The sequence below is a fragment of the Amblyomma americanum genome, chromosome 9 (genome assembly GCF_052857255.1).
Source record: "Amblyomma americanum isolate KBUSLIRL-KWMA chromosome 9, ASM5285725v1, whole genome shotgun sequence".
Lineage (NCBI taxonomy): Eukaryota > Metazoa > Arthropoda > Arachnida > Ixodida > Ixodidae > Amblyomma > Amblyomma americanum.
In genome coordinates, this window is record NC_135505.1 from 90,400,345 (window position 1) to 90,423,769 (window position 23,425).

General features: G+C 43.2%; 1 long non-coding RNA gene across 1 annotated transcript in view; it reads left to right on the forward strand.

Annotated features, from left to right (window-relative positions):
• Positions 1-22,215: 22,215 nt before the first annotated feature.
• Positions 22,216-23,425, forward strand: part of LOC144105012 (uncharacterized) — a 36,058-nt gene continuing 34,848 nt past the window's right edge. Inside the window, exon 1 of the long non-coding RNA XR_013308684.1 lies at positions 22,216-22,318. This is a non-coding gene — a long non-coding RNA (uncharacterized LOC144105012). The remainder of the gene's footprint in view (positions 22,319-23,425) is intronic.

A 23,425-nucleotide genomic window follows, 5' to 3' on the forward strand; every position in this document is an offset into this window, starting at 1 on the left:
CGTGCTCTCACGCCACGCACCGAGGCACCATTCAGGGCCCCCCTTCTCCTCCTCTCTGGGCGCCTACACAGTACCCTATAAGATTGATAACAAAGCAGGTCACACTCAAGATGAGAGAGGCAGCACCCCGCCGCGTGCGCTGGGCAAAAATTCACTGTTCCGCATGACTTGATGAGGTACACGTAAGCATGACGTGTCCCCTACAAGGAATACACTAGAAAATACGATGTGCCACTGGTGTATTTATGTAAACGCGACTGCAGACAAGTGGTAGACAATGTTAGCATGCTATCGTTTTCGGGCGCTTAATTCCTTCCTTCAAGCTGCAGCAGTGCCACCGTCCTTTATTCGCCATATTTCAGGAACAACCTTGCTATCTTTGCTTTGTGGCTTGAGAACGGGGATGAAGGATTTTAATTTATTTTCTACTTAACGAATCCATTCTTGCGCTCCTAGACTGTCCACTTTGTCGTAGACAGCCTGACACGCCCTTGAACGCATCAAATGTGCATCAAGTGGTGAATCTCGTTAGCTCCGTTTATTTGTGGTACAACTATGTTCCGGCTACAATCACATCGTACTCTTTACAGTAATAGGGACTACATGCGCACTATGTTGACTATTCTGGAATAAATGTCTTTCCAATTCAGGGTAGTTTGTATTTGTTATCTAGATCTCCTGCTTTAGGTTACACTGAAAGAAATCAACAGCAGTCAGGCAAGAAAGAAAGAATATCCGGCCGATAAAAAAAGGTATTTATGAAGCCATACAATAAATGCGAAGCAAATGAGCAAATTTAGGAGCACAGCACACTTCGCGCTTGGTACTCGAGCTACGAGCATGTCAAAGCGAACAGCAAGCATCGTCCCTGCTATAACAAGCGCCGACGCCCATGGTCCAGAAGGACTGCTGGTGGTTACAGGCTACTTTGGCACCACCCAACAGGCAGAGGCAGCTTTTGAATGCTGCGTGGTGAGCTTACCTCCGAAGAGGCAACATGCACAACAGTGAATTCGCATAACCTCCGCTCTCAAAGGAAGATAGAGAAACTTTGCTGCCTTTTCCACAACAGGTGCCTTGAAGTGTTCCCGTCTAGGAGACGAACACTGACGCTAAGATATACCCAAAAATTCTGGACAAAAGCATTTTTCAACGAGAAACCTTTCAATAACTAAATATTTTGTATAATGCAAGATTAACTATAACCGCCAATGTGTCGGCAGGTTACTGGATGGAAGTCTTGCATATTTTTTATATTCGCGTTTTTTCTGTCCTCAAACGTGTTCCCGATCTGTTTTTATGGAAGTCCTAATTGTTCGATGCGAATGATGGAAAAGCTTTAAAAAATTTTTTTCCAACATATCCGAGAATGAGCCGTTGCCTTAGGTATTTCCATAAAGGTATCTTACAATGTTCCAATTTTTAACTTTTTTGTCCGAAATTGTTGTATATATGAGGATTTGTATATATGCGGAAGTTGTGTCCTCCTGAACCATGCTCTCAGCTTGTCAGCACACCTCATAGTTCCTGTGAGGGGCCTTGTTAGGCCAAGTCCTGTATTATCAAGGTCGGAATCATTTGCTGCTATGTTTTGTTCTAAAGCATGACATATTGGCTGCATAATATTTCTGCTATTAATACTTTAGCTGCCTCAAGTGGTCTGTTGGGAAGTGTGAAAAATCTAACTGTACTCTGACTGTCACATAGTGCATATGCGAGATTTTGATGGTAAATGGAACGTGAGTTATCGTGCCATTCCTAATCCTCACTAGCATATGAGCGCTGAAGTGCTACCACTCTCTTGTGAGGGTGCAGGCCTACTCATTACAGGGGTGTCACGCGCGGCATTTCTGTTATTTACACATATACCAGGGGAATATCGCCTGCCGTCTCGCAGACGCATTTTTCTTGCGCGAAACTCTAATAGATTTGTTCTATAACTGTTATATTTCTTTTTCTTAGCTAGCAGGAAATGACTGTTTGAAATTTGAGCACCATTTCGTGCTTTCAAAGTTAAACAGAATGCTATTTATTGAATGATGGTCTTTAATGGTAACAGACAAGGTTCCAAGAGAAAACAAGCTTAGCAGGGCATGGGATAAAGTTTGGGGGTTGGATGAGATTAAGAAGCCTTGAAGGGACAGGGTGGCCACTGCTCTCATCCTTAGGTGAGGGTAGAAATTATGAGCTTTGGCGGTCATGTTCGTAGTCATGCGTCGGCCGAAGGGCTGCTTATCTGTCTGCCAGGTGGTAACCTCCTGGACCATTCTGTGCATGAGACGGTGAAACACAGGTGACTTACTAGGAATTGTCAACATGAACACATCCTCAGAATAAATAAACATCAAAGAAATCGCATCAACACCTGGTAACGTCCGCCGCTTAAGTACCTTTGGATAAGACACGATATTGCTCTGACCACTTCCCGCACTGCCTTATTGAAAATTTCCTGTATCACAGCGCTCCAGTAGCCTCAATGGCTATATTGCTTATTGCTAAGCACTTCAACAAAGGAATATGCAAACAATACAAAGCCAAAACACTCTTGTCTGGAGATCTACTAGTTGAGCTTTAAAAGAGCTCACCCGCGTCCTTCTGAAACAACTTTAGTTTCCCGTCCTACATTTGAACACAACCCCGCACCATAGTCTAAGCAACATACAAAGTGTGATAGCTCTCCATGACCTGTCTATGAAACTCAATTCGACCTCCCTGAAGGTCTCCGCGACCAAGGTGTCATCGCTCTTTGCAGCATCAGAATAAGGCGGAATGGTGATAAGTTAATGACGCCCCACATTGCCCTCTTGTTTTACGGGACACAACTTGCACAATCGCGAATAGAAGATGCAATCACTGTAAGGTCAGACCGTATTTTCCGAACCCTCCAGTTGTGCGAAGTGGGAAAAGTAAGGACACTACTCAATTACCTCTCGCGAGAAACTTAGTTCTGCAAAGTGCGTCGCACACGATCACCCCACGGAAAATGCCGTGCCACTCTGACAGAATGCTACTACTGTCACGGCTACACGGTACCTACTCAAGAACCTGCGAAATGTTCAAAGGTGAGAGAAAATCATTCATATAAACACAATGAAAATATATCATTCGCTAAAACAGGGAAGGTTGTTTCGCTTGTCTGCTCGAAATCAATCATGATGCAACGGGCCAGGCGTCGGAGCAGCATCTGGTATCGATGGGGATGCAGCATGAATTTTCTATGTGCGCCTATCTCATACCCGCACGAGGCAGCCACTAGCTGCTCCAGTCCTGAATAACCAAGAGGTGATCTCAAATATCTATGAGAGAACAAAAACGACTGAGAGCGAGTCTGTCCGTGGAGACAAATAGACAATCGCTTCTGGGTAGATCGACATGACTTCGAACTCCAAGGCATCCGGAACGTCCAGGGAATAACTCTAAAAGAGGCGGCATGCTTTGGAATGTCCCAAACCGACAAAACATACTCCAATCAAACCGCCTGATACATGCAGGAATGTCTAAATAACCGCACCCCTCTCATCTTCCTCATATACAACCATGACTGCAGACCGCACCATCCAGTGTTACAGCCGAGTGTTACTTAACAACCTGGAAGCCACGTATGAAATATCTGCAAAATACAAACCAAACTCACCCTGCCTACAGTAAATTCACTTAACTGCAGCTTACACATAGTTCATGAAAAGAAGGTTGTTTTCCGGAAAGGTAGATAAGGCAGTGCGCGCTCAACATAGGGCGTTCCCTCTCTGGCGCAGAAATCAAATCTCTTCAAACCTTTTTCTCCAGTTACTGCTTCAAAGGAGGTGGTAATACAACCCCTTATATTGGGAAAAATCGTAACAATATGCTCTCTCTATATCCCACCCGAACAACGCTTGTCAAGAGAGAAATTTGAAGAACTCATTGACCCGTATTTGAAGCCCTTCGTGCTTGTTGGAGAATTTAATGCGCAGCATCCAAACAGGGGACGTACCAGCGGGTTCAAACATGGTATATAAGCCTTGCGGTTGCACGATTCGGTGCTCTTGCGGCCGCTTTCGGCGTTTACGCCAAGCTCGAGTGCCACGTACCGAAGCGAACAAGCCAGCATGCCTCTGGATAAAAACGGTCACCTTCTGGCCTGTCTTGCCATTATGTAGGTTGTGTAAGATTGAAAGAAATAAAGACGATAGTGCTCCGCCCGCCCCGCCTGCACGAGGACAACAGTCAAAAAGAAATATAAGATATCAGGTGCAAAAGTTATTAGTGTTTCGCACACCTAAAGGTGTAAAGAAATCAAAAAAGAAAAGCTCCTGTAGTGACACCCGGGTGAGCCAACCCGGGGAGACTCCCCTGATCTCCACAGTGAAGTAGCAGACAGGTATGGGCTATATGCATGAGTAAAATACTTGTAAGGGCATGGTTTATGGAAGTTTAGGCTGGAATGGAGACTGTGAGCTTTTTCCTGTAGTCTTCCGAATACGTCTTGACTATTATACCGGCCTGTCTCGCCAGGACAGGGGGAAGAGGGGGGAGGGGTGTCATTATTGAGGAATGGGGCGGCCGTGCTCTCGGGATGCCTGAGCACCCTCCAAACACAAAAGGATCGGACCACCGAAGAGAGGACAGCCTATCAGGCTACCTGGAACGCAACTACTGTGTTCAGCGACGCCCAGGTCGCTATTAAATAATTGCTCTTGACGCAGCATCTTTAGCTAAGCTACCTAAATTTTGATGGCGAGCGAAGATAGAATCCTAAAAAAGTTGCAGAAATCATTTCGTTCCGGACTTGTCAGTGGAACCTTGGAAATGAGGCAGCATACGGGCACGCTGAAGTAGCCGCCGGTCGAACAGATGACAGTGCTCACAACCAGGGTGCACCTACAATGAGATAACAACAAGGAGCAAAATAACCAGAACAACTCTCCCACCACGACATGTATTACTGAACAGACATCAACAAGTAGTCTGGAGACAAAAGCAATGATACACTGGGAGGAGAAACTTAGGCCATATCATACTGGCTTGTAAGTGCCATAGACCTCCAGAGTACACCCTCCCAGATAACTCAGAGAAAGCCTGGGATCTGCTTATGTCCACCGAGGACCAGGACCAAGGTCGTCGAGTGTGCCCGCTGAGCTAGAAGTCTCCACGACATCTCAGCGACAGCCACCAGTCCGAAACCGCCTCCGCCCTTCCCCTCAATAAAGTTGACTCCACTTCACTGCTGGAAAGTTGCTCAGGAATTGAATCTAACAGAAGCCCTAGTGTTATACACAACTCTTCCTTCCGGCTGTACATTACTGATGAGCACTAATCGAAAGATCTGTATTTTCCTGTGGAGCCTGTACACTTAACAAAAAACAGCCAACGCACTTTTAACATAGCGCACAACTTATACACGGCAATAGATTTCCCCATCGGTTCTCCATACCTCTTCGCAGCTACAGAGTGGGCTGTCGTTAATGATATATATATAGGTAGGGAGAACTTTCATGTTTCTTTGAAACATGTAGGAGCACCGCCACGGTGGCCTAGTGATTGAGCATCCCCTCGTATGCGGCAGGTACGGGTTCCCATCCCTAGTGCCGCCGGGAACCCACCTGTGGAAAAAGAGGTACAAACTTTTCCTGGCCTGATGCTCGGCTTAATCAGGGTGAAATGCCTGGGAAATAGATCTCTGACCCCACCTTAATCAACCGAAAAATATTTGTGCCATGGCGCTCTTTGGCCGCAGGTTCCCTTGCGCCATAAGAATCAACTCTCATAAAAAACGTATAGGGAAAACAAATTCAGGCGTAAATAGCCCCAGGGAGTTTCCAAAACAGCGAGTGTTTGGAAGATGTCCTGCCGACCCTCAGATTTGCATTGTTAAACAATTTTACACTTAGGTAGTGACACACTGCAGTTCTCTTTTACACTGCAGATTATCAGTCATGAAAATAACTGCATTTAATGGACATCTATCAAAATATAAAACAAACTTAGTCCGTGATTTATTCTAAAAATTATTGAAGCTCGTGAGTATAAAAATATAGGCACGGCCGAAACTATGAAGGTATCCAAAAGTCATCAAACTAATAAACTTCAGGCAGGCGAAAGCCTAGGGTAGGCGCATCTGTCGTGAGTAGAAAGGGGAAAATTGGATCTCCTTTTGGAAATCCTGTAAACTCTTTAACAGACTCGAATTAACAGTGCCACAGAATGAGACTTCTTAAACGTCATAGTACACACTCAACACCCGCTGTCCGCAGCTAGTGATTCAATCATACACAAAGCAGAAACAGAAGGGCAGAATTTTGATAATCTTTTTTATTAAGCATAATACACATTCATTTCAAATGTACAAAACAGCTTGTTAATGACAACATAAATTTTATACAAAACCGGGTTTCCCAGGAGGGTATGATACCACCCCTCTATTGCCTGAATTGAAGGTGGCACTAAAGACATCTGATCATTCCCCAACCGGCCCTGACAATAAAATGTATAGCATGCTTAAACACCTGCAAGAGGGCGCCGTTGAAAATAGACTTTCTCTAACAGGATAAATTTCTATGGAGCTCTGGCCAAAGCATGTACAAAGGCAATTGCGCCGATATCGAGAAAAGGGAAAGTCACTCTTGCAGGAAACTACATGAGAAACGACCATACTTGTAGCATGTGCAGATGTCCAGACTGTTAAAAAAGCATATACCTCAAGTGCAATGGTCTCGGCGACCAATGGAAAACTGGAGTCAAGTCTGGCCAATCAACAGCTTACCACCTCGTTGCATTTTAATCATATATCCGAAATGTTTTGTTTGTAGACAGTATTGCACACCACTATTCCTTGACAAGGAAAAGGCATGTTTAATATGGCAGAGTTATGGTATTCTGAGCATTCCGCGTTCTCTTCAAGTCTCTGGGAACATGCTACCTTTCCAAAGTCCCAAATTCACGTTCAGGATTCGCGTTGGAAAAATTGTTTGAAAAGTGTTTACACACGAAAACTGTCGCCTGCAAGGAGGTGTACTAAGTTGCTAACTTTTTACTTAAAATGAATTTTCTGGACGGCGTGCTGCCTAAAACTATTTCCTGCTATGGGTGTGCGGATGACATCCAGATATGCGGCAAGTTCTTTCATCTCAGAATTTGTGGATGGTATATCCAGTTCGGAATCAACCAATTTCGTAGCTGGGCTCAAGAAAAAGAGTTTAAATTTATCTCTTGAGAGATGTGTCGTCATAGTCTTTTCTCAGGAACGTGACATTAGGCCCGGCCCCACCATCCCATTTAGCGGTCAGAGACTTGCCCTTCGAAAAGATCACAAATTCTTTCACGCAGTTGTTCAAAAACATCCCTTCATAACAGATATCAAACAGCTACGCTGAAAATTATAAAAGCAATGAACCTGATAAACTCATTTCATATGTCATGCGATACGGAGAGCGTCAGCCTCTGAACCCCTCTTAACAGTGTAGGCCTGTCACGCACTGACTATGGCACGGTAGTGTTCAAGTCAGCATCAAGGTCTGCCCTGAAGATGCTTGACCCAGTTTAAAATCTGGACTGTGTCTCGCCATGGGTACTTTTGGAACTAACCAAAATTCTAGCCTCTATGTTGATGCGGACCGATGGTAAATGCAACGAAGAAGAGAGAGAGAAAGACGAACGGAAAGGCAGGGAGGTTAACTAGGCAGCACCCGGTATGCTACCCTACAGGTGATATGGGAAATAGAGGCAGAGATAGAAAGGAGAGAGAGCAAACGCAGATGACCACTTTTCCACATGCCCGTTGGCATTACTTGCAGGGTACACAGGGCAAACAGTGATAGTTCACAACCTTGCGCTCATACCTGTGTACTTTAAGAACTTGAAAAGTGCCTTCAAAGCTGTCCTCTGCGATGAAGGCTTACTCCAAGTACCCAGAATCTGGCTTCTGTTAGGGGCCTAGGATATAAACGCCGCATTGTTGCAGTCAGGAGTGCACACTCAGGCTGAGACTGAGGGCAGTTACAAAGAAGGTTTTCTTTAGTTTTGTCGCACCCACAGATCTCATACGCAGGAGTGTCTGCCATTGCCATTAAGTGGGAGTAGGCATTTGTAAATGCCACTTCCAACCACAGGCGACACAACAGCGTAGCAAAGCATTGGGAGAGGCCGGACGGAAGACTGAGTTGAAGTAAAGATTCTAGGCACTGCATACGGCATGTGGAGTTGCCAGGAGAAGACCATGAAGCTAAAATCTCTTTTCGGCCAAGCATTCACAGATGTCTTGCTGCATCGACTCTTGTCAACGGTATCTGTACAATGTTAGCACTGCCGTGAACCGCTCGAGCTGCAGGGTCAGCTGCGTCGTTTCCGACAAAGCCACAGTGTCCCGGTATCCGCTGGAAGACGATGTCATGACAAGGGGAGTTTACAGGTATCACTTACGATACAAGTGCAATATACCAACTGGAGCATCCATGCTGTCATCTTGAGCTCGACACACTTATCACGCAACAGCTTTGGAGAAAACCACCGATAATTTCACTATAGGCCTCCAGTGTAGCCACGCATGCTGAAAACCTGAAGATTCCGTCGCCAGACTTGAAAGTACCTGCGTAAAAGATGTAGTTGCTCCTTGGGAAATGCAGGCTGTGAACTGTGACGACATTCCTAGAGGTAGGAAAACATGGGCTATCGATTGCTACTTTGCAACGGTCGTCTCATTGATTAAAAAGTACGAGTGTGAGGAGTGTTGAACTTACCCAGCCAACTCTTTCACAGTCTTAGGTGCAGCACATCGACCACCGTTTCCCAAATCAAAGGAAATGAACAAACACAAAAGCATATTTACTGCCGAATGTTATGAGAATTAATAAGCCGTAAGACACATCACAGAAATGAAAATACGCGCATTTGTTCTCTGATTGTGCTAGTCACCCTATCCTCTGCGAAAAGCCTGAAGACACAGCGATTATTTCCCTCTTCAACAAACTCTTGTCGTCTCATAAAGTAAAGCTTAAAGCATAAAGTAAGAAAGTAAGAAAGCATAAAGTAAGAAATGAGGGACCTGATCGGACTGCAGTCCTAGCCGCTCGCCGAAAATACAACAGAAAATGACAAAATACCATACCTGGGCAACAAAGCACACATTAGGCAGATGATTCTACGACGCTGGAAGTTGACTGGAATGCAGCAATCTAAAACACCCGTTAACTCTTATTCTCGTCAAGTTTTATTGAACATACCAATAGAAACCATTCCGAAGGTAAGCGTACAACAGCAAGTCGTGCTAGTTCGTGCACCTTGATTCTAAAAGAAACAGCGCTGCGACAAAGGAGGCAACAACCACCGCACAGGCACTGTCTAGCAGCCTGCGGTTTATTTAAGGAAACGCAAAATATCATCTTTTCACACAATTTTCGCGCTTTTTTTTCAAATAAACATTTAGGTAGTAGTCAGCGCCTGGGCTGATAGCTTCTGCGTGATTTCTTCGTGGAATATTTAAGAAAAAAGACGACCGCAGTTCCACGGAAGCTACGTCACGAAACACCAACGCGGGCATAATTACACGTGAATACCTTGTCTTAAAGTACAGCTGGAATACCGGAATATTTGTTTGTTATATTGCTGCGAACCTTTGTAGTTTTTGTTCGTTCATTCTCCAAAGCTGTCGCCACGCCGCTTTGCCGCTTTGTGGATACAAGACGCGAACGAATAGATCTCGATTGATCGCATCTAGGCGGAGGCGACTCTACATCGTTCCAGAATGTTCTAGTAACTTTGCACCCTTTATCTCGAAAGTTCGCTATCAGCATTAAGTTGAGCACGGCCGGTAGTTGCGGGCATTCTCTTCGACGAACGCCTAGCACGCCTGTTTAGGCACCATTTTAGCTGTGTTTCTGCTCTCCGGATAGCAGTCACCACTTCTTGACAATATCGACATCAGCTAGAGGGAACAAGCAATTTAAACAAAACTTCAGCGCCCACTTTCATTACTTTGTAATGTTTGTCTGCTACTTCGCCACATGACATTGAGGTTGACTCCGCCTTCGTGCTGGAACTGTCTTTGGGACCAGCAATTGAAACATTGGACCCCCACTTAATTTTCAAGGGGCAAGCTATTCGCTCATTGTTAAATCTTCAGCGATCGCCGCTTAATATTTTTACAAAGCGTGCCTTAAAAATCTATTGCGGTCATCATGGGGAGTGCCTGAACTAAGTGGGAATGCATCCTTTAAGCTAAAGAAAGCAGGTTACAAAAGTGAAAATTATTCCGGGAAAACATTAATCATGTCTCCTTTACAGTGAAATTGCAGAAAATTTTTGTTGTGCCCCGAAAGGTCGCTCTTAGACGATATTTAGGAACAACGCTGTACATACGTCAACGGACTGAAGGAATGTGAAATGCAAATGCTTGAGGTCAATAGCGTGTTTTTACAATAGCAAAAAAGTAAAGCGGCATACCAAAAATATAGAATTTGCTGTTGCTGTTGGCACTTTATTTATTTATTAATTTTACATGACTGCCGCTCCCTGCCGAGAGCCTAGTAGAAGGGCATGAACAATGATTTCTTGTTCGCGTACAAGTACACGTGCGACTCACACAAGTAACAAAGAAACAACACAATTCATCAAAAATAGAAACGATAAGGTAATACAAAAATACAATAAAAAACAACGTAGAATATAATGAACAATAGCGGTGCACGTCATAGAAATAAGCGAAAACGAGAAATTTTAAAGAAGCAACTGCGTTTTAATTCTACTTATTGAGAGTGTTACTTAGAAGGTAATCGGAAACAAACTTTAAAAGATCCTAATAATCTTCTGTGATAAGCTATAATTGTTAGATGAACCGGAATAATGAACTTCTCGTTGTTAATGACGAGCGAAGTCTATTCTATTCTCTGACTACGCGAGGAAAAAATGAGTACCTGAATGTGTCGTTAGAAAAAGAATACTCAGCGTATGCTCGTGTTGATGCCGTGTTTTTCTAGCTTGCGAATATGAAATCACTTTATGTCCTTCGAAGCTAGGCGAACATGTTAACATTAAGGAGTCTCAGAAAAAAGGCAATAAAAGCAATGAACTCTTTTCTGCATTCGACGAAGACCGTACTACTTACCTAAGGTGGTTAATGCAGAAAGGTCCATCCTTTCTAGTGCTGTATTAAGAAATGGTTCCACCGGAACAAGAACGACTGCGAATGCTTAAAAAGGTAATGTGGCAAAATTTTTTATTGAATGTAGCTGAAGGGTGGCACGCAGTCAATATGACGTGTTCCAGTTGGGAAATCTTCAATACCACCTTTAGAAAAATTAGAGAAAATTTGAGGCGTAATAATGCAAATGTTTCTTGTCGAAGTGAGAGCTTCCCCACGAGTCCCTTCCGACTAATTTTTTTATCTTTTGAATTGAAATTCGTACCATCCCGACACCAGTTCTGACAACAGCTGCGATATCGTCTCGCGTACGTTACCTGACCAGCAGTCTTGGTCCTGTGCCTCTGCGTTGCACATATGAACTTCTATATCTTTTTGCGCTGACATTTTATTGATTTGCGGCATTCTTTGGCCGCCATGCGTAGGCCTTACTTAGCAGTACTCGCCAGCTGGATTTATTTTGTGTTTCTATTTTGCGGAAATAAGCTATGATGTTATTTGATACGAAACGGTACCTGGGATGCGCTCAGTCGTGATCTCCAATTCCTCTACTGAGACACTTACCAAGGCAGTACCATCAGCAAATATGAAAATATTAAGAATTCCTGGTTGCGTTCATCACTAATTATATTCGCTACGGTGGGTTAGGTGTCTCCTGAGAACACGCGATCGACAGAAGTACGCGATCCTGTCTTTCTTATTCACACCCATGCAGTTGAGATTTCATGTGTTTCTCTGTAGAGGATTCTGCTCGCTATATATACGAGGGATACCATAGAGAAAGCGCATTTATTTTGTTTGAACTCATTTATTCATATTTTAACCACAGTCCTTCAATGATGTTCAAAGTACTCTTCACTTGCACTGGTACACTTCTCTAATCTTTATTTCAATTTTCAAATCCTTGTTTAAATTCATCCTTTGTGACGCTTGGCCGCGCCGCCATCGTTTTTGTGTTCACCCCAGCAACACCTGCAAATCACTTTCTTTTCATACTTGTTTCCATTTTGGGAAAGAAAACAAAGTCGCACTGTGCACGGTTGGGTGAGTATGGGAGGCGTGGGGGGGGGGGGGGGCGGGGAGTGAGGAACCGTGGCGCTGCCATTTTTGTCAAGAATTGTCGTACACACAGGTCTGTGTGAGGACGGTTATTGCATGATTGAAAAAACAGTCACGTGACCGCCTAAATCAGGCCGCTTCCACCGCACACTCTCGGGATATATTTTCAAGACTACTATGTAAAAAACGTGATTTCCTGTATCACCCTGTGGAACAAACTGAAAATGGACAACTCTCACATCGAAAAAAACAAATCAGCATTGTTCTAAGGCTTGATTTCACCTGACGAGCTTTCTTGGGGGAAGGAGGATTTGAAGTATTCCATTATCTTTATTGTGGCTATGATTTCGGATTTGATTCAGGGCCACATGAGTTTTCACCCACCGCATCGTCCTTCTTCTCTGTTTTCAGCATTTCAAGAGTTTCAGTTCCACCTTGTGCGAGAAAAAAGCACAATATCACCGCCGCACGCTGTTCACGAAAATCAGCCACTGCAAGAACGATACCCACACAAAACCGTTGTCAGTATAAACTCTCTTGAAACTAGTCTTAACGTTTTCACACTGACTCTGGAATTTTCGCTCTATGCTCTTCTAGCGGCAAAACACAGTACTAAAAAAGCTCGGCCCACCAGAAATATAGTTGTTTAATTTCGGTACCCCGTCATATATACCGGATATACGCCCGTTAAACCCCGGACATATGCGCATTTCATTTGTACTCTCTAGATAAGCAGTGCTCATATATGTATTTATATATCCACTTCATTTTGTAAAGTAGGGGTGACGGCAGTCCGCCAGTTAGGCAGACAGCAAAATGGCTTTTAAAGGAAACTGTTTATTAGGCTGACTCATGCCCACAAAAAACTGAATGACAAGCCTCTGGTGTTAGGAACAGCAAAGCTCGGTGCTCGCCGAACAAAATGCGTGCAGCTATCGAACGCACATGGTTTAAAGCTGGCAAGGAAACATCAAGATAAGGCAACAACTCAATTACAACAATCCGGAACAAAGTGAAAGAAGTCACTTTTGTTTGCAATCATTCGAAGTCGATGTGGTCACATCTCGTGTCACAAACAAATTGACAAAGTTGACTGCGGGTGTCTTTGAGTGCGAACAAACTATACAAAGATGCATGGCCAGTGAGCAATGCTTGCCTCATGCGGAATATACGCAGAGCCACACATCGAGGTCTGCGTCCCCGTCATCTGCGCAGTTTCCATCCCCACGTCACAGCCCCGCAGCGGCCGCTCAAGGGCGGTCACCAAAGCCGCATAGGAGAAACAAAGTAACATTTAGAGCAAAATTTAGGGGTGAGGTTGCTCTCAAGCGATACGCCGAAGATTCTCCATAGACCACCCCGCATAAAGAGAAACACGAACTCTACCACGACGCTATATCCGAATTGAGAGTGACACCGCCACTCAGGGAAGCTCCGCCGACACGCCCTACCCATGATTTACATACCAGATGAAGACGTGGCCAGACAACGAGGAAGACGTTGAACGCGAAAGCTAGGACATCTGACAGAAGGGACTGCCGATGTCCGGGAAGTTACTGCCGTAGTCGACACTGGAGGCAATTATTTTGTGATGAATAGAACTTTCACCGCGCACATGAGGAAAGGGACGAACGCTGGGGAGGCTCTCAAATTGGTGCACCTGGAGGCAACCTTGTTACGCCATCGCGACGATGCACTACGCGAGTAAACTTAAACAATCTTACCTAACATACGACTTTCGTAGTGCTGAAGCACTGCTCCCGCGAGGTGATCTTGGACATGGACTCTCTTAATGGGCGTTAGGCAATCATCGAGCAGCAATCGAAAGTTCATCACGCTCGACGCACGAAGCCATCCCTACGATGAGAACACTGAAGCATCACATTGGCCAGAGTGTCCTGGATGGACAAGTTAGCGTCTCACACCGCTCAAGCATAGTGGTCACCGTTGGTGCCATGGAAGCCGCGTACATCGAAGCCATCATCAAGGGGAACACATTTCCTTCTAAAGCGAAGGCAAGAAATCGCAGAAGCCTTGTCTGCTTCCGGAACACAGGTTGAAGTGATAGTGATCAAATTCACCCAAGAATACAAACACCTAGACAGAGGCACGACGATTGCTTTCTCAGACAAATTATCCGACATTCACGAAGGCTTCGTCTTCTACGATCGATTCTCAGATAATTCGCCGATTCAAGAGAACTCGCCCACCCACTACGTTAACCTAGCCCTGCCCCGTAACAGAAAAAGTCTAATACGCAACCTACTTCAAGTTGCCGCGAGTGCTATTCGTCGCCGTCGAAGGTTCAACGAACGGTGATTTCCCAACACGCCATTCTGAGTTACGAACATGCCCGAATTCTCCGCCAAAAGTCGTACCATGTTTTTCCGCGAGAACCCCAATCCATCCGGGAACCTGTCGAAAAACTGTTCGTGAAGACGACATCTAGCCAACGATGAAATCCTGGGCGACATCAGTTGCTGTGGTGAAGGATAAGATGGCACCCTTTGGTTCATCGTCAATTACCGCAGCTTGAAAATTGCAACAAAGAAGGATTTCTAAACCGCACGTATACTAGATGTCACGTAGCGGTAACGGCCGTCCGCCAGTCAGGAGCACAGTGAACAGGGGTTTAAAAAAAACTGCTTATTGGGCTGGCACGTGCCTACAAAGACTCTGCCGTGGCGTTAGTAACAACCGGGCTCAGCGGTTGTAGAACATTATGCCAGCCGCTCACGGCCGCGAAAATATAAACCTTCAAGGGACCGTCGTTATAAGGCGCCAAAGCAGCTGCAACCATCTTGATCTAAGTGGTATTATTCGTACCTGGCTTCGCTCATTTAAAATAAGTCTGGTGAAATTTCCTGTCACAAAATCGTGTACGCAGTTTCATAACAACACAGAAGCAATTACCCGAAGCCTACAATAAAACAAGACGCCTTTTCGTAGGCTGTGATAAAGCGTTAGCAAATATACACTGAATAGCCTTTCAGTAAACCTTTTTGCCACAAAAATCTTTCCTGCCATATTCGTTTACAAGAACTGTAGCGGCTATTTGAGTGCTTGTCTTATGTAGCCTGAGCGCCCGTATAAAAAGAACCAACTTATCACACTTATTTGTTTTCTTTACTATTTTGAACTTTAAGTGAATTATGAAGGAACAGAGCGCTGAAAGAACGGCACAGAGGAGAACATACACACACGAGTGCTGAGTAGCAAATGAATACATTTATTGGGCGAGCGCATAAATGTGAGCACATGTACTTCTGCGTTAAACAAAATGCGTTCATTTGCTAGTCAGCCCTCATGTCCGTCTGTGTTCTATTGTCCGTTTCTGAATCTTCATTCTGTTCAGTTACCAACTCCCCCAACACCGTAGCTTACTGCTGTACACAAGTATGTGGAGATTATCGTCATATCAAAAGAAAGTATGCATTAGGCGAAATACGAAAAGGTCATCGGTTTCGTTCTTTGGCATTCAGGAAACAGCCGTCTGTTGCTTAGCGGTATGATATTGAGGGAAACAGCAGTGGTCTTTCTGTAGAGGTGCAATCGTGTTTATAATTCCACTTGTTTCACCGGAAAGGAGCGAGATTTAGTTATGTCCGCCATACATACTGTTTGGACAAGATTAAACTTTTTTTTTTCATGGAAATAACAAGGGCACCTGGAAAGGGCAACAACTGATGCCGGAATGAGGTGCGTAAAATTCGTATATGGCGTATCAATGCCATTTCAGAGGAAAATATCATGCCAAGGGTGTTATGCTCCTTATATGTGACAATAGCAGTATACTGAAAATTATCCGGTTTAGAATAGCTTATTCTCCTAGTGGGCACAAATGAAATAATGTTTCCTTCGATACCGTTAGCGATAGATGATTACAGCTGCTCCGCTAGCTCAGCTTTATCATTTTCTTTTTCTTCATCTAAGCCAAAAACAAGCTGGCTTGCATCATAGGCATGGACACATAACAGGCATCATCCTCAGCTGAATAATATATGTGACATTACAAACGAAATAAATGGTCCCATAAGACTAACTTTTGGGGAACCCTAAGAAACTGCAAGAGAGTGAATATATTTCCCGAAACCTGCATACTTCTTCCGATCACTAATTTAAGAATTTAGCAGTGCTTGTGATATAACACGGACATCAATAGTGCTGAATGTGTCTAGAAATAAAAGCCTTACTATATTACCTATCCATGGCATCATTAGGCTTGTAACATTCATTATTTTTTATTGTAGACTCTTCTGAACTGCAGAACTAGATCGGTTTAATTACTGTTTCTTTGGCGCTGGTCTGCTGCCTCGCCGCGATCGCATTCCCCCGAGGGGCAATGATGCGTGTGGTAACGCTTGCCGGTACCTCATGTGTATTAATGTAACAGGGTTATTGAGGATGTTTGAGGGAAAAGACGTGCACCTGGTGACACCCATACATTGCTGGTGTAGAGGGTTCTGACGTCAGGCGTTCAGTTGTGGAATGTAAATTAGGAAACCCAGAGTTTAATCATGACTATGAGATCGTGCCATGGATTAAATGTCGCTATGACATATAATGATGTAAAGTAAACATAATAGCTTTGAAAAGAAGGTAGGGATATTTATTGGGAACTGAGCCTACGACCTTTGGGTTGCGAATCATATACGCTGCTCCTAGGACACTGAGACACGTTCGTTCGTGTTGGTTAAGGGGAGGTCAAAGGGTTTTGTTTTGGTGTATCACCCGGTTTGGTAAGCATACTTGTCTATGATGGTAAATGTTTGCAATTCGGAAGAAGCCCCTATCGTGAACGTGTTAGCAATGAACCATTAACGCCATCCCGTCATACCTCTAGGGTGGAGCTTATTTATCGTCCAAATATTCTTTTGACAGTCACAATAAAAACACTAAAGACAATGAGTGCTATGCTTTGTTTCTTCAAGCTTCGTTAAATGAAACGCTCATCAACCAAGAAAACTTTCATAGCTCCCTTCGCAGCCGCTCCACCAAAAAAAAAACAGACATGCTCCTCGTTCTCGAACAAATAACGTCGGCTGCAGCGCGTCGTCTGCTAGCAACGTATATCTAAAAGCCCTTCGTGCATGCTCGAGAAATTTGAACGACAAAGCTCCTGGCGCTTTGCAAAACTAAAACCGCGCCTGGTGACACTAACGGCGAGCGATAAGCTTTGAAGTATCTGCATAAAATAATAAAAATAGCAATTTCCGCTAGTGAGCGCGGCGGTGTAAACAGAGGTTGGAGACATCTGAAGCGGATGGGGCAGTAACCTCTAGTCATCTAAAAAGAAAATAAGAGGGAGAGAGGCTGATGGGCTTCGATCTGCGTGCCATAGAGGCACTTCCTCGAATGTGAACGAAGGATAATAAGTTAGGGATTGAAAAAGTTAAGAGCAGGAAAAAGGTGACTGGAAGAAAGGAAGGAAAGGATAGGCGTTAAAATATCGTAGTGAAGAGAGGAGAAAAAACATAAGGAAACGACGATCACACCGAAACAACCATAGCCACCATTGTCGAGGCAAGACAGGCTAATTCATAAAATGTGACCAGCACAAGAACCTTGTTTTTTTAACTTCTAAACAATACAACGCTACGCCTAGTAAAGCGATGCCTATACGCTTAGCCTTGCTGTCATAAATATGAAGCGGAATTACACCATTGCTTGAAAAGCTCTGGCCTAAGACAGATTATACTCTTCATAACGTCCTGGCTTGCCAGTGTTTTTTTTTCCTGCTCCAGATACTGCTCATCAATACACCTACCGATTTTTCTATACATTAGATTTACTGTCGCCTTGAAAAATGGAACTTCTCGAATGCCGCTCACAAGGCAGTGAGTGTACATTTCAGGCTTCGGGGTGCAACATGTTTAATAAGTATTTAAAGCTTAATCCACTCAAATTACTCATTGTTAGAATGTAAAATACGCTCAGCTGCCGCGGTCCGTGGCTCAGTGGTTGTGGCGCTCGGCTGCTGAACCGAAATACACAGGTTTGACCCCTGGCCGCAGCGGCTGAATTTCGATGGATATTAAATTCCGGATGCCCATGTATTCTACGATGTCAGCACAGGTTAAAGAGCCCAAGTGGTTGAAATTGTCAGAGCACATCACTTCGGCATTCCTCCTAGCCTTAGTTGGTTTGGGACGTTAAACCACCATAAACCATAAAAATTGGCTGCGGTTTAGCTTTGGTTAACCCTAGTTGAACTGCGAAAGCTTCGTTTCCTCGGCACGTCGTCTACGCAGCGTCTCATTCCGACGCTCTCGAGACCTCAAACCGGTCTCTTCCGCAGTTGAAGAGTCACTCCAGGATGTTGCATGACTTATAGCCGCAGCTTCGTTACGACACTTCTCGAGTCGCCCGGCGCGTCCTTCTGCCATCTCCTCCTGCCTACGTTGTCTTCCTCGCCTCGTTCAGCCGTTGTTGCGTCTCTTTTGCGCTCTCCATAACGACTACAATACACTTAAGCGAGGCGCATATATATATATATATATATATATATATATATATATATATATATATATATATATATATATATATATATATATATCCACCGCGAGGCCACATTCCTCTCCCTCTACCCGTGCGGAGCACATGTGGAGCGCGCGGCGACGGCAGCGGCATCGATCAGGTTCGTTCGTCCGCCACCGCATACCGCATACGGCTGCCTACATACGGCGTAGGCCGCGACGAGCCGAAACGGCTCACTGGCTGGAGTAATAAAGCTTTCGCTTTAAAACAAAAATATGTTCGCAACAATTCCTGACTGAGCCTAAGTAGGAAAAGCATTTTTGAACTTTGTGCCGTTCTTTGAACACAAATATTCCCTATTTCCTCTGTTAAGTACGCCACCTCCCAATAAAGACATTTCATAATTCCTTATGCTCCTTAGATTTGTTATCTTGACAAAATCGCTCAGCAGTAATAGGCCAAGAAAAACAGCAAAGAATGAAGATTTCGGCAATTGCCAACTGATGCAGCTTTTTAGCCCGGACCAAAGCATGTCTTGTTTTATTCCTTGAAATCCAGGTTGTTGATTTCATCATGCTTACCAGCTAATGTCTGTGACATATGTTAGGATCTATAATATAAAAAAATACTTTGTTCTGCTGTGTTTCCTGACTTTCTAAACGTCGGCAAAATTATTCCTAAATTTGAGAAAAGCGACACGTAATTTATCCCTGCCTGCCGTTTAATTTATATTCTTCCTCTCTTTAGTAAACTTCTTGAAAAGCTGTTCTCATTGCGACCGATGCCAATCTCTTCAGAATTCAAATGACTTGCACCCTACTGGATTGGAATTCGTCAAAGAGTTTTCACTGAGCTCTGTCTGTTACCATTTTACTGAAAAATAATTATTCTTCCGACAATTTGTTGTCATTGTAGCTGTTTTTATCAATCTAACAAAAGCGTTTCGTACAAATAACCGCTGCATACTCCTGCCAAACAAGCCTGCTTAAGAATTAGTGGTCCGGTTTTACTACTTCTTCAAACCAACTGATCTAACCGATATCAATTGATAAAGTGCACAGAAAGTATAATCTGCAAAACCTGCAACCATAGGTGTTTCTCTAAGATCCTTATCGGGGTTTTTACTTTTTGGTTATATATGTATCACTTGCCCAACTGACTGTGTCAGGTTAACTGTGTTCTCTGTGAAGACGACAACACAATTTTCCTATCTTAAAAAAATCTGTTGTGATACTCTATCAAAAACGTGGAGGTTATCTCAGTAAAACGGTATTGCGGTGCAAATTTAATCTTCTACATATTAGTCCTGCAACAACGAAATTGGTTAATTTCCATGCACCTACGATACTCGGCGATCTTCTCACCCACCAACTTTCTTGGCGTGATTTAGATAGAAATACCACATTTATTGTGCATGCTCATTTCTTCACACCAAATATTCTGGACAAAAGCATTTTGCAAAGAGAAATAATTCCTGAAGGCCAATTGTAAATACACTGCACTGCACAATTTCAGCACACCAATCACTGTATCAGCAGATATCCCACAGCAGGCTTGCATAATTTTTCGGTTAATGTTTTTGCTATCCACAAAAGCATTCCCGATTGCTTTTCTATCGGAGTCCTAACTGTTCAATGCGAGCGATGTAAAACGTTTGAGTGAAAGATTTCGCTAGAGATCAGAACAACAGCCCATTACCTTCAATATTTTCCTACAGGTTCCTAACAATATTCGAGGGACAAAAATTTTTTCTCGGCGAACGTTGGACATCCCTATTGAAGATTTCCTTTGGCCTGCGTATTATTCTCAAAATCCGCCACTTTTTTCTACCCCGTACTATTTTATCGTTATACTACGCTCATATACATACCAATCTCTCTGAATCCTTGCCTTCTTCGGGTAATGCATACTTTACATGTACAGGCCACACTCTATGCCTACGAAACCAAACAGTTAGGCAAATGACATTTATTCCATTACCTTCTCCCGCAGTCACACTTTGCCGTCTGCTAAAGGTTTATTTCCTATGAAGCAATGGCTTATCATGCACCAATTAAAAAATCACTACAGTGCGGCTAAAACTTTCTTTACTGGTGCTCTCAGTAACAAAAGTCATAAAAATGTGTTCTGAGAGCTATTATTTCTTCCTAAGGCAAGACCTATGAGAAACTGACCACTAAATTTGCTGGCATACAAATGTGCAACACTTTGACTTTGAAAACAAGCATCTGGTTTAAAATCATTTCAGACTCGCATTAAGCAGCATGTCATGAGCATATTGACCGGTGCCTAATGAACTGATGATGGAGTATGTTCTTCACTGCAGTTTCCTACTCTCTTTATATTGGGGGTTTTAAAATTAATTAACGTAATAATATGATCTTAGTTTCTTGAGCTAATATTACCTTGCAAGGTGCTTACCTTTAGGAGGTCCCCACGGCAGTTTTTACTTTGGGGCCTCCTAGGTGGCTCGAATTGTTTATCCACGTTGATGTATGTTTTAAGATGAATTAATCTGAGCTTGATCTCTTAAAGAAACACGCGGGAGATCGACTGGATATTTCGGTGTAAAGTCTTTATTTCTATACTTTTTGGCAACTCTTGTGTCTTCTCCGTTCATACAGCATAAATAAAGAAATAACATTTCCTTATTTGGTAGCCATAGGTTGAAAGTGAAATGCTCTTCTGGTAATTAAACTGGATTACCAAATTAAATCACGAATAGCACCGGCTTGCGGTGGCAGAGCATCACTATCTTAGAATCCTCATGAAGAAAGGAGTTCAGGTTATCACAGCTTGCTTTGGTTGTGACGCCTCAATTCTCTGGCATAAACGAGACCGCAATGGGAGACAAAACAGCAAATGAAGGAAAACCCTTAAGGTCGATTTTCACAGCTTTAGTTTTCCCTGCAATTACAATCATTCATTCATTCATTCATTCGGATGTTTTTAACTAAGTAAATTAAAATTATGCCATTTTTCGCGCATTACTTTTGAGATGTTAAGGAGTTTGATACAAATAATTTTTCTTCAAAAAAAGTTTCCTTTTTAAAAGTATCCAGGAATATAACTTTTACTTAAATCTGTAGCGGCCATTTTAAAGACGATGATTTTGTGAACATGCTGAGACAAAATCATGTTCGTTGTCTCATATATACTGAATAGCCCGAGGATGGCTTTGAGAAGACGGTAACAATATTTACTCAGCAAATACAATAGCTGGCTTCAAATGAAATGTAGTTCTGTAATTAGGACATATAGATACTTCTAAAAAATGTGGTTCAGTATTGTGCATAAATTTGAAAATTCTTCTCCTCGTGCACCTTGATAAGAACAAGGGATCAAAATTTTGAAGTAAATACCAAGTTTCTTTTCCAAAAGAAAATATGTGCTCTTAATGCGGCTTTCTTTATTTCATAAATAACTATGTCCTTTCGAAACGTAGGCTTTTCGTTTGCCCGCTGCTGCTGCGCTGCGACTACGACCAATAGCGCTTCTTCTCGATATCGTTCCTGCATCTCATTAAGTAAAGGTCTTCGGTAGAGATGTGAATAAAACGTACTCACAAGCCGAAGAGCGTGCTGTAGGAAAGGTGGTAAGTGAATCTAGAAGGATGAAAACCGCTTTTCCTTTCTTTGTATGTGTTCTACACATCTTCAGTGGATTTCAGTAAGTACAAGCTTTGATCCAAATGTCGCATGTGTACGTTGCCTCTCAGAACTTTAAAGCAAATCCATACTAAGGAATCGAGATGCGATGTATCATTTTATTTGAGGTACTTAGGAAAGCACAGGTTGAAAAGAATTGTTCAAGAGAGTAAGAACCCTAATTTTATTTGGAAGCTGTAGCCGGCTTAGAAGATTTCTTCTAGTGGCGCCGAATAGTGAAAATTATTTGATGTCTTTGACTCTTTCTCATTAAGCCAAATTCTGATGAATGTAGCTTGCTCTCTCCTTTCCATGATAAGCAGATGGATGGCCGACAACAAGCATGCTTTATAATAAAGCTTGCTGCAGATGGCCGAGCTCTGGTCGCTAGCGGTTCTAATTGGGTAACGATAATTAGCGAATCTATTACAATGGTTGCCGGCCAGTTTTCGTCAGCTGTGTGTTTCGTAAAGGCTGAAAATTGCTTCGCTGTCATTCTTAACACAACTTATTCGGGCTACCAACACCATATTCGTTAGGTTTGGATCATGAAAAACCACACAGGAAAGCCTTTTTGCCGTCATTATTGCAAGTTTTCGAAAGGGGTCCTCTACTCTTGACTACTAAGTCTAAAAGAAACAAACAAGCCTGAACAGCTTGTGCCCTATCTTTGTTTAATATTTAAAACAGACAGCGAGCTTCATTTCAGATACTGTAGAATTTTTTTTTTTTTTGCCACAGCATTACGAGGCCTTTTAAACATATTGTTACTTTAGGACTCCTACAGATTTAGTGACTGTGGACGTGTGCTGCACGTGAAGCTGGCTCTGTTAGCAGACCTAGACTTTACCACACAGTCTAGCCGTCGGCTGCTGCCTGTTTAAAAAATCTCATTATTATTGCAATCATAGGGCCATTGGAAGTTGAGTGCTCACACTGCATCCACGTAGTCGACTATGCATAAATTTTATAGCATTTTTGAGGCTAGGGCATTCCAATCAGTTACATTGTGTAAATAGCATTTTGCTGCAAGTAGCCGGATATTTTTATAGTTAAGGCCCCTAAAACAGTTTTTTTTTTATTTCGCCCGATGAGTATCCACCTCAATATCCACTTCCACCTCAACTCC